Here is an 18375-nt window from a genome sequence, read left to right on the forward strand (position 1 = left end):
ATTGCTTAGATAACCAGCTCTGGCAGCTTGCACTTTACTGGTGATATTGTAAGGTGGTCATGTCACAGGAGCAGCTGTGGTGCCTCTGACAGGACATTTATTGTTATGATTCCAGGAACTGCATTAGTTTAAATGTGTCCATGCTTTAAGAGCTATTTGCATGGTATTTTTCCTTCTTGCCATTGTAATCTCCTTATTTTCATTTGAGGGCTGGGGAGGAGGGTGGAAAGCTTGTATGTGCATTGTCAACTAATTTAATGAATTGTCACCTATCCAGCAAGTTTACTGAGGAGCCTCCAGAAATGTGAACAAATGGGATGTCCCCAGAGCCACAGATGCTCAGGTAAGATCGAACCATTTATAAAACATACACATGCATGCATACAGAGATACAGGTCTGCTACCTCTGAAAGACAGCTGGGCTTTCAGACTGGGCAGGGTAGTACCTATATGCCTAATATGCCTAATAAAGGTCCTTTCTTCCCCTCTTCCACCTATTCCTTCATCTTTTCTTCAGAAAGAGTGAGTACTGGAAACTGTAAAACACAACCAGTTACATCCACACTTCTTTTTACCAAATCAAACAGGATCTTCCTGAAAGAATAGTATTCAAGATAAGATAAGCCAAGGATGCAGAGTTCTGCTTTTAATTGACCCAAATCAGGATGGGTTTTGTTCAGAATCCTAAGTTCAGCAAGGGAGAGTGAAAGAACAGCTTTTATTTCCATAATTATCATTAGCTGGGTCTTTGAGCAAAACAAAAGCCCAGAGTACTTCAGAATTACTTCATATAAATAACCATATTTCTAGAAGCATTTTACTCTAGAAGTAAAACCAGAGAGCTTAGTGACTCAGGTCCAAAGCCATGCAAATGAAGTAAATAATTCTGAGTTTGATTATCTTTGTAGGAAGTTAAAAATCTTTCCCATCTTGTAGGAGTTGTGTAGACTATGCAATGCAGAAAAATAAGGGATCTTTTAACAGACACCAAAGTACAAGGAGTACTGACTTAAAGCCCAGGCAAAAAAAAATCATCGGGATCCAATAAAGGCTTATGGGAAGTCAGTGGAAGAAGGTTTACATTGGTTTGCAGATAGGAGACTTTATTACTGAGTACTTTGTCTCAGATTACCTTTCACTGGTTCTAGAGACATGGAAAGTATTGAGATTACCTTTTCCATTACAAGTTTTCCCGAGTAAAAGGACCCCTGTCTTGTTTGTAATAAAAAGGAATGTAATATTTTCTTACAAAAGGAAGGGAATCAGGTTTTCCTCTTGCTTTAAAAGCATTCACAGATTTATAGCAGAAATGACAGGAACAGGATGTATTAACCATATGACCCCTGCAGAATGGGTCTACTCTCTTGATTGATTTAAAAGTTTATCTGTGTCCTCTGAATAGCCACAAAGGGTCAAGTCTTGGTCCTGCTCACATCAATGAGAGCTTGACTAATGACTTTAATAGCTTCAGGAATAGGACCAAAGTTTTAAGCCAATACTTACAGGTGAATAACAAAACAGCCTATAGCAAGAACTGCAGACACATGGTGCCAGGCTAATTGGTACAGTGCATCAAGTTTCCTTTCTAGTCCTGTACGACACCACTCACACGCTAAGAGAGCAGCTCTTTTTTGTTTAATTAAAAAGGTCTTTCCCAGTCTTACCAAACTGCATGGCCTCATCCTTCCAGAGAATCCTGCCTTTGAAACAGGTGGGGTGTAAGACAGAGGCGCAGATAGGACTGGGGGGACTCTGCCTTCACACGCATGCTCCCTGGGAGTCGGCTTGGCTGCCTGGGTCTTTAATATGAAATCAAAGGACTCTGAAGTGGAAATTCTGGTGGACATCAAAGCTTGTATTTTCTTGAACTACCAGCAGTGCTACCTGATAGCAGCACCAATATCACCAGTACATCTTTCCCAGATTCTCTTCGAATCCCATCCAGGAGATGGGAAAGTTCAGCACATTGTAATGAGATGAGTATTCACTGAAACCAGTTTCCAGTTTCTTTTCCTTACTGTGAATCTCTGAGGCCTCTTAGCATCCTCTGCGATCTCTCCTGTATCTCAGTTAAAAATTCCTTTCTTTCTTCTAGCCAGTTATCTGCTTTATTACAGCATGTAAGATAATGTCTTGCAGGGTAGTGACAAAAGCTGATTTTGGCTCAGAAAGTACAGTCCCCTTAGGTTATAGCAAATGCAAATCCCTCAAGATTCTCCAAAGATTTACTCTGAGCTGAAAACACACCCTAAATGCTGTGATTCACCCCTCTAGCAAGGACACACGGATCTTAGACTTCTCAGGCTTCTGAGAACATGCCTCCCACTTACTGCTCATTGGCATTTTGAACAAGTGCTGATTTTTGCTCTTTTTCCCACTTAAAAGGAAAGGTCCTTGCTGCTCTGTATAATTCCACCTCTGCTGCAAGACCTGCAGCTGATGGGCCTGGCCCCCTTCAGTTCCTAGATGATTTTCTTCACTGAACATTATCTGAATTTACCAATTGCATGTGGACAGGACCATTTGCTCCCCATGAGGCCATACCCTTCATGTTTTCTGTATGATATTTTTACTCTTTTTTAATACCACCTTTGGTTTTGGCTTTGCCCGTCCTTTTCCGCTTCACAATGTCTTCAAACACACACCCATGGGTATATAGCACTTCCCCAGGGCATTCTATAACCATTACTGCCACTCCCTGGCCCTTGTTACCAAGCCAATTTTATATCCAATCGAGTATTTTATCATCAGTCCCATACTTGCTAACCTTATAAATTAATCTGCTATGTGGCACTGCATTGAGAGCCTTTTCAAGTCCAAGTAAATTATGTCTCCTTCTTCACCCCTGTCCACTCTCATTGCCACTTCCTCAGAGAAATGAATCAAGATTGTTAAGCATGACCTCCCTTTTGTAAATCCATGCTGACTATCTCTAACCAATCTATATTAGATTGATATTAAATCAGGACACAGACTCAAAAGGGGCTTGTTATATAAATGCAACCTAAGGTTGCTTCATATGGAGATGAGAGATGGGAATTGCCGATACACTGAAATTGACAGTACCAGCTCTGATGGTTTGCCAATAACCTTTTAGTAGCCACATCCCTCCCCAGGGTTGCAACCAGAACTCCCCAAGAGAAAACAAAAGCTTTTATCTGTATTTGCCTAGCTTGTCTCTATTGCAGCAGTGAACGTGATCACTGATGATGAGAACTAAGTTCTGCTTTTATTCATTTAAGTCAAAATCACAAAGACATTGCAAAAAAACTAATTTTCAAAGAACGTTGTCACACAGCTTCTGAGAAGATCTGTATCTGCATTGCCTAAGGCGCATGTCAAAAGGCAGCACGGGCATTTGCTTCTTATACAAGCACAGCCAAAGAATAACCAAGAAAGTCTCCCACCTTGGCCAAGGTGCTGGAGAGAATGGGTGCTATGTCAACTGCAACAATTTTTCCAATATCCCATTAAGGCATTTGGGATCTTGCTTCCCTGAAGCAGGTGCCTCCTCTGAGTGTGTGTCATGACTGACTGATGCCAGAAAAGCAACTTTTTCCATGAAGATTAACAACAGTGAGCTGTGTGGGCTCAGGGACTGCAAGATACAGCTGAGTGAATCACGTATGAAGATGGCAGCCTTCACAAGTCGGGAGAAGAGCGAGCCTCTCAGCAGTGAAAGCTGGCAGCAGTCTAGGTATAAGGTATATTTTGCTAGCTTTTATAGCGCCATGACTGGAAATAACTCTCTCAATGCCATAAGCGTAACTAAGGTCTCTTTAGTTTGGGTGGGGTACAAAAACTGATCCCAACAATCTGTCTTGAATTTGTTTTGACAACACACACAGCAAGTATGCTGAGATCCAGAGGAGTTCAGAGACATCCCTTGGAAAACTAACCTTTGGCCTCCTGCCTCATAGGACATCTAAGGTGCACATGGGGAGCCTTCTACATCCTGCTTATTGCTTCTATCCTATATATATACGCATGTACGGTTCCCTTGTGCCTTCAAATCAGAAATGCTGTAATCCACGTATGGTGGGAGTGATGTTGTTCTGTGAGGGTTCAGCACAGTCAGTGCTGCTGTAGGACTTGATATTCCGGCAAACATCCACCAAAACAAAGGAAATAGGCCCCCCAGATCAGTTTGGCTTGCTTTCAAGGCCTTGACCCTGTAACAGCCAGTACAGGCATGCTCAGAAAAATAACTTGCAAAAACAGTAGGTCAATACAGAGAAGCATAACTTAGAGATAAGGGTTATAAGGGTATTAAAAAATAGCTGAAGTATGTCTTCCCTGTTTGGATTAAAAGATTGCTCACATACTTAATGATAAAAGAGTTCTGAAAAGGAAGTAAAGGCATCATTTATTTCTTAGGTAAATAAAAACCAGAAAAGTAGGGAGAAAAAAAAAAACAAACCCACAACAAAAAAACAAAACAAGATACTACAATTACTGCATCTCTAGTATCTGCAGCTAAAGCATGTAGTCTTTTCATTGGTGTAAAGATACATCACAGCTGTATAGAATCCCACAGTCAAAGAAGCAGAGGGGCTGGAACTAGATGATCTTAAGGTCCTTTCCTACCCTAACTATTCAAAGATTCTACAAACATGGTTTAATATCATGTGCATGATATAAAGCTAGACATACAATCCAAGTTACCAAACATCTTTAAGGAATCAGCTATTGGATAGGCACCACGCTAGAAAGTTCCATCAGACAGCAAGTTATATACAGTGTCCTTCAAGCAGAAACTGTATAGGTAGTTTTCTGAACAAATCTGATCATAGGTGACAGATCACATGATGGTAAACATCCCTTCTCACCATAAGACCCTGTTGAAACAGTGACCTTGCTGATACTAGTAAGAAATCTACTCTATAAGTGTGAAATTTGTAGAGTTAAGGATTAGACAAATTAGGAAAAAAAAGTGAACAGAAAATGTGAAACAAAACTAGCAGCAAAATTATTTATCATGACTATAAGTTTCTGCCTTTGATTTCCATCTTATTTTTGTGAGCAAATGGTGAAGTTTTGTGAAGGATCAAAAGTATCTTCTTATTATTATGTTGGCTCCATGTTCTCCTGCAGCAGGTGAGTTGTTCTGACAGGACTCAGCAGCACACTTCAGAGAAAGGATGGAACTGACATTTGAGATGATAGGAGATATCCTTTATTTTCAGCATTAAGTGTGTGCAGGGACTCACACCAGCCAGACAGCTCGAGCACTGTGTGGCAGAGTCACAGTAGGGCATCTTGAGGTGCAGCACTCCACCGCAGGCCTGCCTTCCTCACAGCCATCAGCTCTGCTCATTGTCCCTTCTGTTCATCATTCCTGGTCAACAGTTTCAGGGGCATACTGGCTCAAGTGGGTGTGGGCACAGCATAGAACTTCTAGATACTAGGAGCTGTCTAAGTTAAAATCAAGTTGCTTAGAAAATTAGAATTCATGTGACTGGAAATCAACTGTGACAGCAATTTTCCCAAACCACAAATATTCACTTCACCAGTGGCTTAGTATAAGACTTGAGAAATACAAAGCTCATAAACCCTTCCATTGCTTTAATGGCATGGTGCTGAGGTGTATGTCATCCCAAACATGCTCCAAGTTGGCTTTAAGGTGCTTCAACGAGACGCGGGCTCTGTCACCTAGATATGTGTTTATTCCTGTTACTTAAATTCATCTTCCAATTCACACAAGTGTCCTTTCCCAAAATAAATTAAGTCACTACAGTGTTCCAGATCCTTGCTTAGACCATGAACACAAACCTTTCTTCCTCTTAGGGATTCTCTGCAACTAAGCCACTGCTGCAGATGGAAGAGGTATCTCCCTGAAGTCCACATGTCCCCCTTAAAAGTGGGAAATCCTAAATACCTCCTTGGAGAGATTCTTGCTTTGGCTCAAAATACCTTCCCCCCTACTCTTTTGGCCAGGTCCAAAAGAATTAAAAACCATGCAAAGAGTGCTAAGTAAATGGATCTAAAAGAAAACCATCATTTCTAATTAACAAGAAGTGTGTGGTGATACTACTAAGTAGTACTACTTTGCAATTATACTGCTACTATTAGCAGAAGTAGTTGTATTGCCATCAGTAATGGTGTATTGTAGCACCAGTATCACATCTACTGTCCCACAGCAATGATAGTAGTGAAGGTCAAATAGTTGAGGCATTATCAGGATAAATTCAAAGTACTGCAGGATTTTCCTCTGCTTATGGAAGTGTACTTAACTGGGAATGTTTACTTCCAGCTTCCTTGACCGTGTGCTTGCTTCTGCCCTTTCTGGTCATTGATAGACTCATTTTTTCATTTGTGTACAAGATTAGACACTGTCAGAGGTTAGCAAAGTAGGCAATTTGGAGGCTTCGTTTTGGAATATTATTTGTCAGCTGACCTTGTAATACTATCATTTCACAACTGCATATGACACCAGCATTTAATACTCTGTGTGGGCTGGCAGATAAAATTCAAGGCAGAAATCAGTAACTGTCTAAGGATCTGATCACCAGGAAGGTGGCCTGCCTTTCCACGTCATGCTCAAAGTAACACTGCTTAAAGTAATCTGCACGAACAAATAGGAGAGGTTCATTAAGGTGGGCCACTAGTTCTTAAAATTATTCCCTTTATAATTTGCCACAGGGGAACTTGACATCTTTGTAAGGGGCATGCAAGAAGCTTTTCTTTAGTTATCTATAATGACTGATAAATGCTATATGATGTTATGTGTTAGAAATAACATTTTCCTTAGCAACATGGAAGGGGGCTGGGGCATTGGAAATAATCCTCTGCTTCATACTATAAGAAGATGTCACAGACAAGGACTCACAGTCTGCCAAAATGTGAATAATAATAATACTAGTTACACTGGCTTCTTCACAATTATTAGTTAGAACTGAAATCTGATTAGGTCTTCATACATATCTCACCTGTATACCTGACAGCACTCTGCTGAGACATAAATGTGAGGGGCATGTGCTCAGTGAAGCTGACCCATATAGTGAAATAGTTTATGAGAAATGACAATATATGATGAGAATACAGAACTTGATAATATGTTTATTTATTGATTGAAAATAAAATTTATGAACTGTGAAGCTGAAAACTGCACCATAGGGAATTGGTTCAAGAGGACACTGGGGGAAAGAGAGAGAGAGAGAAAACGCATGTGTGTATGTACATTACACATAAGTTACAGGTTGCCTAAAGGCTTCTGATTCCACAAGCAGAGCCTCTGAGGATAGGATCTGAAAGCCTTTAATGCTACTAAGGCTTTGTCAGTAAGGTATTTGCATATTTTGCCTACAAACCCAAAATGCTGTATTAATTCATTTTTATTTACCTTTCTGCCGCTTCCAAAAGAAACCTCGCAGGAAGCCGTTAATGACACAGCTTCATAAGAGATAAATTTCAGAGAGGCTTTGCAGGTAGTGACTGAAGGGGGAAAAAATGTGTGTCAAATTTGGGTTATTAACAACATAATCCTTAAACAGACGGTATCTCAAAGACTAATTCATCTTCAAATTTGACTGCAAAAACTGCATGATCCTTCACTCTGTGTGCACGTGAATTTATATTGCATGTCTTTTTTTCTTTGTGTTTACTAAAAAGGAAAGCAGGAGAATACTGAAACACTGCAATTCAGGCTGGAAAACTCAACTTCGTCTTCATGCTACTGCACCTTCCATTCAAATTTGGGTCCCTTTCTCCACAGTCCACCAGCAAAACTACAGGGCAAGCAGCTTTCTCTCACAGCCCATGTGCAAAGCCATTAGGTAGTCACAGGTCCCTTTTCCAACAGTGGCTGCCTGGGGAGGACCCTGTGGGAGCTCCATGCAGGGCACCCCCTGGTCCCGGCAAGTGACAGCCCAAGAAATTAGCTCTCTTGGGGTGCATTTGTCATATCTGGCATCGTGTGTGTGTAATCTGAATTGCCACAACAACTCACCGCAAGCCAAATCATGCTGATTGATAGCTAAAACATCCCCCAGCCTCCTACATACAAAATTGGAGCTGCTGTCCCTGATTTGTCTGCAACTCACAGCAGTAGGCACTGGGGACAAGACTTCTGCATTTTGTTACAAGTTAAATAATATTTTTTGTTTAGCTTAGTGCCAGGTTCTTGGTAGACAAACCTTTTGGCAAGCTGAATGAGAAGCGATTGCTCTGTAATCCCTGGCTGCAAGAAAGCAGGAGTCCCATTTAATACAATTTTAACGGCACGATTTTTTAATCATGATACAGCAAAAGCAGTCTCAACCTTTTCCCCACTTAAGCATAAAGTACTGAAACCTTTGTGTCTTCCAACGCTGAGAGAAGTGAAAACCTTTTTCCTCTTGTGAATTTATAATATGCAGTACAAGCTTCTTTTAAACTTTCCTGTTGTTGAAGCTACATCTTTCCTCCCTCTTAAGATATATAATTTAGAGCTTCCCTCTTCCTTCCTGTACTTTTCTGATCTGGATGCTCTATTTATAGTCTTTGTAATATCAAAATTATCTCTGAGGAAAACCAGAGACTCACTCATATACATAAGGCAGCATAAATGGTCCAGTTCCATTGCCCAGTCCAGCATCTTTGCACCTCATTTGTCCTTTAAACAGAGGAAACATTTCTTCTAATTTATTTACATACTGATTTGTCTACATTTAATCCACATTTAATCATTTTATCTGCATCTAATTTATCCCCATACTGCAGCTCTTGTCTCTCTGCACATGTTGCATAGACCTGGTCTCCCACTGCATTCCTTGTTGGGCTGCCACGTATGTTGCACCTGTGTACAGGTGAGTGCCGTATCCTGGTTACAACCTATGTGTCCTGGTTACAACCTAGAGCTGTGTCCCAGAGACAAAATGAAAGGTTGGATACATGAACCATGAGAGGCACCAGGCCTCACTGCCCCAGAAGCTGGGCAGAAAGTGCAGGGAAACAGCATCTTCACTGCACAACCATTGTCCTTCTCCTGCCTCCTTGACCACAGTGCCTGGTTGAAGCCAGTGAGATTTTGTTGCTCCTTGGGGATGGGGCAAGGAGGAAAAAGTACCACCCGGTCACGCCCTGCCACCTCCATCCCCTGCTCCCCAAGTACACCAAAGTGGGTCTGCACCCAGCCTTTCTTTTTTGTTTAGAAAAAGACCCATATTGTCCTGGAGGAATACAAAATGCCTCTATTCCTTGCAGAGCAGTTATTCCCAGAAGCAATCACACAGAAATCAATCCTCCAGCGAGTCCCTGGACTGCAGAACAAGTGTTTCAAAGCCTGACCCAGCTGCAGCGGATACACCTGGAGTCCATTACAAGCTCCCTTCTTCCTGTGATAGATGAGCAGCTGAAATGTGCTTAAATGAGAGCCCCGGCCTTCCTGGGTGCCTACCAGCCCCAGGCTGTGTTGGCACAGGCAAGGTGTACAGGGAGGGTGAAAGATGGTGACGGCAGCAGTGACAAATGGCAAGAGAAAGGCCTAAGTTTGTAGTGGAGTGTTACACATGGTTTAGGAAGGGTTTTGCAGCTCTGTATGGAAAGGCTGCAGTGCACTGCAGTTACATCTGCTCTTTGCGGTGCCGTTTTGTTTTCCTGGTTTTTTTCTGAACAAACCAAGGAAATGTATCTGGAAAATTACAAGGTCAGCTCATGCCAGCAGCTGTTGCTGGAGAAGCAGCCCTGTGACACCATTAACCAGGACACTGCCACAGCTTAAGAAACACCGTGAAGGTGTTTCTTAGATCACAACACAGAGAGACAGCGGAGAAAGTAAGAAAGATTTCTGGATAGAGGACATCAAGCCAGGGCATTTCCTAAAGCATTTAATACAGGGGAAGAAAAAAGCTCAGGAATGTATGAATGTCAGCCATTTCCTCCTCCAGATACAAGTGCATTTTATAGCTTCAAAAACTACCAGCTGCTCTGTGTGGCTGCGTCCTTTCCTTATACATGCTGTCCTGGGGACATGAATGAGACAGGAAGGTGCCACAGCAGTGAAAATGAGTGTGTGGAAAGGAGGTTCCCCAATGCACATGTCCACTGAGTGTGCATGAGTAGCATATGAAAAGGTCTCTATGTGCTGATGTTCATGCCATGTAATGCTGATATGACAATTATTTTATAATCCTTTAATATATTTTTAACTAATTTAAAGTTCAGGGCTGGCAGTAGATTAGCCATATAGCTCAATTATTTAAATGTTTAACCCCTTCCTAACGTACAGAAAAAGAGGAGAATTTAGGTATTTCAGCTTTAATGCCTCATGATAATTTTTCCCCTACCTTCAAAAAAGGCTGCAAAGCAAACAAGTAAATAAAGTGAAATGAAAGGGCCAGAAACTGTTTCTCTTTGCTCCCTAGAAGTCATTACCAGGGTTTAATCCTAACTTGCAGTTCTGTAAGACAAGCAAACCACAGGCAGTGATAGAATAGGGCTATGGGCTGCGTGTTAGCACTGTAGGTGGGCACCCTCCCTAGCTGGCACCACCAGAGGTAATTCATGCCAGGCAAGACCTGGGTTGTGCTCTAGAGGTGTCGATCTCCAGACTGGAAGACTATTTAGCTAATTCAGTTACCACATAAGTCAGCAGAGGCAAATCCACCACATCATCCCCAATGGACTGAATGCTTCCTGGGCCTTGTAAAGTTTCAATACATATGTTTCTACATAGCTGCCAAATACCTTTCTTAAAGCTGTTCTTTGTCAATGGACAAAGTTTTAGTTCAAGTCATAGAAAGATGTCCAGTGACTTCTTTGTGTTTCATTTTAATTCGGTTTTATATGACATTTTCTATTTATGTTTCTACCTCTTCAGTAAGAGAAAGAGCTTAATAGAGAAGAAAAAAGTATACATTCTGCTTACAAATGTAGGTGTGACAGATATACAGATATGCACCAAATATAGCTGTGTACAAACAACTGCGTCATAAAAATTTGGCCTCTTCCACCTGCAAAATCTCACCGGAAAATAAAGAAAGCCTAATTTTGCTATAATAATTTCCAAAATAATTACTTCATCTGCTAGTGAATTTATTAAATCAAATCATCTGCTTGATTTATCTGTGTTAATTATTTTTCAAAGGAGTAGTAGTAAAAATAAGAAGTAAGAGGAATGTTATTTCTAAAGAGCAGTCATACTGTTGGAAAAGAATTGGCTGTTCATAAACAGTCAAGTTAAACTTGCTCTGCATAATAGACTAAAACAAGCCATTTCAGGCAAGTTCCCTTGCTCCTGATAAGACATATTTTAAACAGATCTGATATCTTAATTGTAATCTCTTCCCTCTGGGTAACAATGTTAAGTGCTAGTCAGGTTAACATCTCACTTTACATTTATTTTCTTTCTTTTTATAATGTGAAAAAAAAAAAAGCAAAACCAAAAATCCACAAACAAAAAACTAAAACCACAACCGAAAAGCCCCCCAAATTGAAATGTATTCACGCTCACACTTGTAAGAGCCTCAGAATTATATGGCGAGATTTTTGGAGACCTTTTCTCCCACCAGGTTTCATTAACGCATATATTTGCCAGTTCCATCCTAGTGGTTCCTTTCAGGAGATCATTTCTCTACTGTGATTTGTAGTTAACAGAGACTAAACCTGGGATAAAAGGAGCCTGGTGACCACTTCTGCCTTTTGCCATCATTTGCTTGGTCTGAAGATAATAGTGGCAGCGCTGACAATGTTAAAAAAAAAAAAAAGGAAATAAAAGAAATGAGTACTTCAGGCTTTCACCCCAAGAAACAAAAGGCAATTATCTAAAGATGGAGAGAAAGGGAGAGGCTGTTGAAAGATTGCTAAGAAGTGGTGTCTGCTGAGACAAGATGTCAGCTTTGAATAAGCAGCTGTTTGACCTAAATCTTTCCTGTTGAGCTCTTATTCCATGTGTTCAACTCACCCATGCGGCCAGGGCAGCACTGCATTGCCACTGCTATGGGAGGGCCCACAGTAACTTTCAGTTCTCTAGGCCCCTGCAGCATCTACACCTTCCCACCCACCACAGGAACAAGACCCTTCAGCTGGTGGGTTTCACAGTGCCGCGGCCACACAACATGGGAGACACAGGGATACAAGACCTGCGGACCCTCTGCATCTCCGGCATGTGATGGGATTCAAACGTGCATGATCAGAGGTAGCATCTGTGTGTGTGTTTGTGCACACATGTGCATTGGAACAATCTCCCCAGGGAAGTGGTGGACTCCCCAGTGGTGGACATTTCTAAGATTCAGCTGGCTGGGGCACTGGGACATCTAGTCCAGGTCATGCTTTGCCGAGAAAGGTTGGACCAGATGATCCTTGAGGTCCCTTCCAACCTGGCATTCTGTGATTCTATAATTCCATGTGCACAGGTCTCTATATCCCTCACTTTGCCTGCTGCTGCCTCATACCCTAAGCTGCTCTGGCCCAGTCCCCATGTGAGAGGCATCTCTCAAGAGTGATATTGTGTGCCTCACAATATAAATAATAAAGAAGCTCCTCAGTCTTCTCTACACAAAAGTCCTCCTTTTGTTTTGTTTTGTTTAACCTAGGCTTTCTAAACTACAGGGAAGCAAAGGGCATTATTCAGCTCCTTCACATTAAAGAAAAACTTGTGGCTAAAGTGGAGCATACTTAGCATTTTGGCTGAAAAACAGAACACCTTACTTAGCACACACATAAGTGCCATCAAAAAACTTATAAATTTGAAGATGATTCCAAGTCGCTCAGGAGGGCTTGTGCTGGAAATGACATAGGTGTGCTGGGACATTCATCAGCCAGTCGTCGGGGCCTGGGGGGCACATTCCCTTACAGGGCCACTCTCTCTGCTCACATGTGAGGTTACAAGGGAGGGATATGCCACATCCCAACAAGACAGAAGACTGAGTTGAAGACAGGCTGAACAATCCCATACACCTAAAAGACTCTTCATATTTGCCTGTCCACTTGCCTGAGGCTCCATAAGAAGATGAAAGGGGTGCGGAATACACACCGTGGCTGCATGGAGATGGGTGCTAGTATGATCGTTTAACACCATGGGAAGTAAAATGTATCACAAAAAGAAAAAGATAGGTAAACAAAGCAGAAAAGAATCCTCTTATAAATACATTAGGGCACCTCAGATACATAAGAGTTCTATAAATTATGAGCCATTGCCTAACACAGTTTGTACCACTTGGTGGCAACACTTCCATGTTTGATTTATTGAACCTTTCTTGTAATCTTTCTTCTGATGCTTGAAAGGACAAGTGTAGGCCCTGATACGTGCAATTAATTACTGCAGAGAATAAAAACTGAAGTTTTGAATGGCTTTACTGCTGCTTTCTGTCCAGGAACCAACTAAATAGCTTACAAGAACATGTTGCTTCAAGTGCTGAGACATTTCTAACAGGAAACTCACATGCCACAGACATCACTGAGCAGCCTTGTACAGCAATCTCATCTTAAATACTGTCAGAAAACAATTTCTTCCAATGGCCAACCAGAACCACAAAAGAAAGCATTGACTAGCTGCCTGCAGAGCACCAGGTGCTCTGGAAAGACAGTGTAGATGGCTATGACTGTGCAAGGTTCTCCATTTCAAGTGTTTTAAGACTGCAGGTACACATCCGAAAGCCATTCAAGCTGTAGTCTTGCATAGTGCCCAAACAACAGCCATGCCATGGCTCTTTCTTGCAGTTTGAGTTTGAGCTGCAAGACTCATTCTTCAAGGAAAGATCACTCAATGTTTTCACTTGCTCAGCCTGGGCCCCCTGCTAAACCTGACAAATAATGTCATTAATGTCAACAATTTTCCGAATTGCAGGATGCGCAAACTCACTGGCATTGGGCCCATACCTGCAGTTTGTGATGCCCTGTCTTTGGCATATGTCACTCCAAAGCTATCAAGGGGCTATCTCTAGGAAAAACAGCCCAAAGTCTCACAGCAGCCCAGGGGTGATACTGACAATGGGGATACTCCTGCATCTCTGTTCACTGGCATGGGCAAATTCTGGGTAGCAAAACTGTCCACAGACAACCAGATGAGGTTCGTGTGCTGCAGTAGCCTTCAGGAGTGCTATATAGCCCTGACCACTGTAGCTTTAGGCAGAACAATGCAAAAGGGACAATGCAAAAGGCACCTGCATTTACCTATTCCTCACCTCTCAGGAGACAGAGCACAAACATAATAACACAAAGTCCTTAAGAGCAGCAGCTGACACAGCAAATGGAGACATTTTTTGAGTCTTAAGGCCACAAGGAAGAAGTCTTCTAGACATTCCCATGCCCTTTATGACTGCTGAATGGGGTGATGCCGGCCAGGATGTTGTCACAGGTGCTCTCTCCAGAGGAGGTGGCAGTGGGGTCTATCCCCTCCAAAGTGTTGAGCCATCTTGGAGAGGACATGCCATCTGCATGGGCTGAGGAAACCCCCACCTCCTCCAAAATGGCCTCATCTACATCTGACCATGATTTGCTGACAAGGGGAATGAAAGGAAGCTGAGACTCGCAACAATTTTCATCTGCTCCTGGGCACACACACAGAGACTAAGCAAAGGAAATACACTAACAATAAGGGGAAAATGTTTGGCTTCTGATATTAACATATTTATAGCAACAAGAATACTATAGGTCTCAACCTTATATAAAATTTTGATGGAATGCCAGTTTTAAAAGTGAAAGAAAAGTTTAAAATTATTACCAAGGGTATTTAATATTAATATTAAATTCATCTAGGCTCAAGAACTTATATTCCAAGTGTTTGAATTTATGATCACATTAGCCAAGTTCTTTCAGATGTGTTGAAAGAATTAATGACTCAACTGAGAATTTACTTACAATATACTTGGAAATCAACACATCTTTGTAAAGGGGGGAAACTGTTCAACAGAGGTAGCAAATGCTGACTTTTGGATGGACATACGCACATTCTCTTTAATCAGGACATGAACTGGGGAGGGTGCAGAGGTTCCTGACTTCAAAACCCTATATGCTCCCAAATGCTAACTTCTGATACCTCACTGTGTATTTCTTCATCATTTGCTCACCTTCTAAATTATTTCCATTTTTAATAAATGATTGCAGATGACCTATAACTCAACATTTCCTAGAAAACAGAGAGCCCAACCAGCTGCACAGCTGCTCTGGATGGGAGGTAGAGCAGGATGTGCTCCCTGCTCTTAATCAGTTCTCTGCTGTACCTTAAAGCTAGATCCAAAGGGGCATCAGGCTTAGAAATTAGATTCCTAAACTTGAGACAGGAAAAAGAGGATGAGAATCCACAGCCTTACGCACTAGATCAAAAGGTTTGAGCATTAAATGGGTAGGGTAAGTGTAACCAGCATGAACTGATATGGAACAGTACACAAGTTGCTACCAACACTTCACAGCTGTGGAAAACCTGGGTTCAGCTCTTTGCTGTGCAGAAAGATAAGAGATGATGCTCAGCACAGAGCAGTGCCAGGCTGCAGGGTCCTCCTGAGCTTCCTACTCACCATGCCTGACCTGCTGTACATACACCACGGGAACGTACAAGTGCATCAGGCCAGAGAGAAGAGGGCAAGGGAGAACAATTGTTCACAGCAGTGTCAGGCTGAATTTCACTCCTTGGTAAGGGCAGCCCTGGGCTAGTCCTGCATCAGTAAGGGTTAGTGGTCCCCACAACTATTCACTGGAATAGGACACCCCTAAATCTCTTTCTTTCCATTGCGTACCTCCATAACTTTAGCTCCAAAATCACAATTACATTACCCTGACACCAGACATGTCATCTACTCTGGTCAGCTGGGTATGAGACAAGGGCAAAGGAGTAGCTCTTCTCCCTTCTGCTATGGTCCACATGGAACTCAGACCCCAAAGATTCATGTCTGCTCGGCACTGTTAAGACTGAGGCAGCTCTAGACCAACGAGGAGATCTGCTGGTGCTCTACGAACTTTGCTAAAATAAATGTACATGACTGTGGTGACAGGGAGGAGGTTGGGAAGTTCCAAATGTCTGGCATGCAGTGTAGCCCTTCAGCACCCAAGACCATGTGTACACCAAGTAGTTATTACAGTTTCCTAAGCTGAGCTGCTCAACTGATGGTGGCTGAGTCCTCCACATCCCTGGCCCTGGGAGGAATTCACACCCCAAGCACTGCATTAGTACAATTGCACAGCAGATAACAGCACCAGATTGGCTCTAGTCCTGCCATGTCCGTGCATTGGGTTTGCAGCACAGTGAGCTAAAAATAATCAATCTTTCCCAAACTGAGGAAAGATATTGCAGGTGAGGACCAACAGAGTGGGAGTTAAGTAGAAGGGGAAATAAAACATTTGAGAAAAGAGAAATGAAAACAACTTTCTCTATTGACACTTTTTAAACTAAAGACATAATTACCCTGTTGCAAGCCTTGACTACAGAGAAAAGCATCTTGTTAGGAACTAATTAAAGAATTAGTCAGTGTTTAGCTTCTCAGATAAAGGACCATAAGCTTCGAAACAGAAGTGTTTGCAATGAGCTTCTGAAAACTCTCTGAAGACAGCTGAGCTTAAGTCTGTTAAGCCTCTTCCTTCAACTATTAAATGTCTGTTCAGACATCTTTATTTTTTTTCTTCCTTTCTTTTATGTTGTTGTGAAAGAAGCCCCGGGTACCTCTTAACAACAGGCATTTTCTCCCTTGCTTGGAGTATGGGGTGGTGTGCTAACATGCATCACAGTGATCAGCACAGGGCATCCACTGAACCACTATAAAGGTGGACAGGTGTCAGAGATGTCACGAAGTACAGTATTTAGTAAATAAAAACAACCCACTGTTGCTGCATGTCACTCCTAGGTTACGTTCTGACCAGACCTTTACCAGGCACATCCACCTTGCCTAGCCTGCCTGTATCAGCACTCTATCCCTGACAGAGACAACCTCTGGGTGCTATAGGGGATACCCGGTCCAATTGTCCCCTAGCCTAACACTGTGAGAAACTTCATTTTCTCAATATTTACTTCAGCCACTGGATCTGTGCTTCTCCTAGTGCTCCAGACAGGGGCTTAGCTTTACCCTACGGATGCATTTGATGAGAGACAAGACGCAGCTGAGTTAAACAAATCAAAAGACAGCAATAATGCCATAGCACCAGTTTTATTTCCCACTTTCCGTTCTGCTGACTGACATGGAGCAATGCCATGTTGCAAAACAGCTCGCAGGGGATTAGGCAGGAGAGCTAGTGACTGCTGTGGTTTGTGGTTTATTTACTACAGTGCCTAAGCCTGCTCCGTCATGAGACCAGCGCTAGCAGGTTTTAGTTATATCACAAGTGGATGCTATACTTCTATGTTTTTCTAATTGTCTCTCCTCCAGTTTACTTAGGAGCACAAAGCTAAAAAAAAAAGACAACTTCAAAGATGCACCTTTCAGAAAGAATAAATATTTTAACTATAGATCCTTTCTTATGTCAATCCTGGCAAAGAGAATAAGTCCCTTCTGTACACTGGAAAATGCAACATATCTTTTCTCCAGTAACAGTAGTAGCAAAAGAACCTGGAGGTTAGCCGAGTCTTTACAAAGGCTTGATGGTAAAATTACTGCTGTCTAAATTATTCTGCAGTGCGTGGTTTCATTTTGCAGCCATTTTAGGAAAAAGCACTGGTTTATATTACCAACATTAGTTGGCAGCAGAGGAGCGACTTACAGTTTTCTCAATTCCCCTGGGAAATTAGGCTTCCCTCTAGCTGCACTGGGGAACAGACATACACACACACACAAATGCACTCACACATGCCTGCCAAGACCAGCAGAGCCTCAGATGCTTTTATCTTCTTACAGGCAGCGGCTGCCCAGTCTCTGCCATGGCGCTGCAGAGATGTAGCTGGTTTCTTGGACTGGTATCATAGGGAGTGAGAGGAGATGGCAACAGTAATGTGTTATCTTTCATAAACTTTAATAGTTCGATGTCCACTGCCAGGGAAGGGACAATCCAGCCTGAAGAGCAGGGACAGCCAGCCTCTACAAAGGCTTCCAAGTGTACTTGGCTCTGGGAACTCTCCTATAGGGATAACTGGGGCTTGACTTCAAAAGTAGCTGAAAAAAAAGTAGCATGAAAGCCTCCATGGCAGTGGACCTGAGGGGACAGTCTGCAGAAAGGAAGCCCAGTTCCCAGAGAAGCTCTGTCCCTAACACCCACAAATGAGACACAGGCACTTCTGACTGCTACATTGGCCAGCAGCCTAGGCATGCAAACACCTCAGCTGGACCACCACTAATGCTGAATATGGGGTGAAATGTCCCATTTTTACACAATTCCAGCTCAATACACAGTTCTTGGACAGGTGCTTCTTAAAAGCGGAGATTATTACTTTCCAGGGCAGGGGTTTTACTGCTGTGCTGCTGGCTCTTGCGTCACACAGCTCTCACACCTACCTGTGCAATGTTCTGCTCGGAAAGAGAAGCTTGGATGGAGGAT

This window comes from Pezoporus flaviventris, unplaced genomic scaffold (assembly GCF_033815535.1).
Source record: "Pezoporus flaviventris isolate CSIRO_AGI_PZ_B2104156 unplaced genomic scaffold, CSIRO_AGI_Pfla_v1 ptg000036l, whole genome shotgun sequence".
In the NCBI taxonomy this organism is placed as follows: Eukaryota; Metazoa; Chordata; class Aves; order Psittaciformes; family Psittacidae; genus Pezoporus; species Pezoporus flaviventris.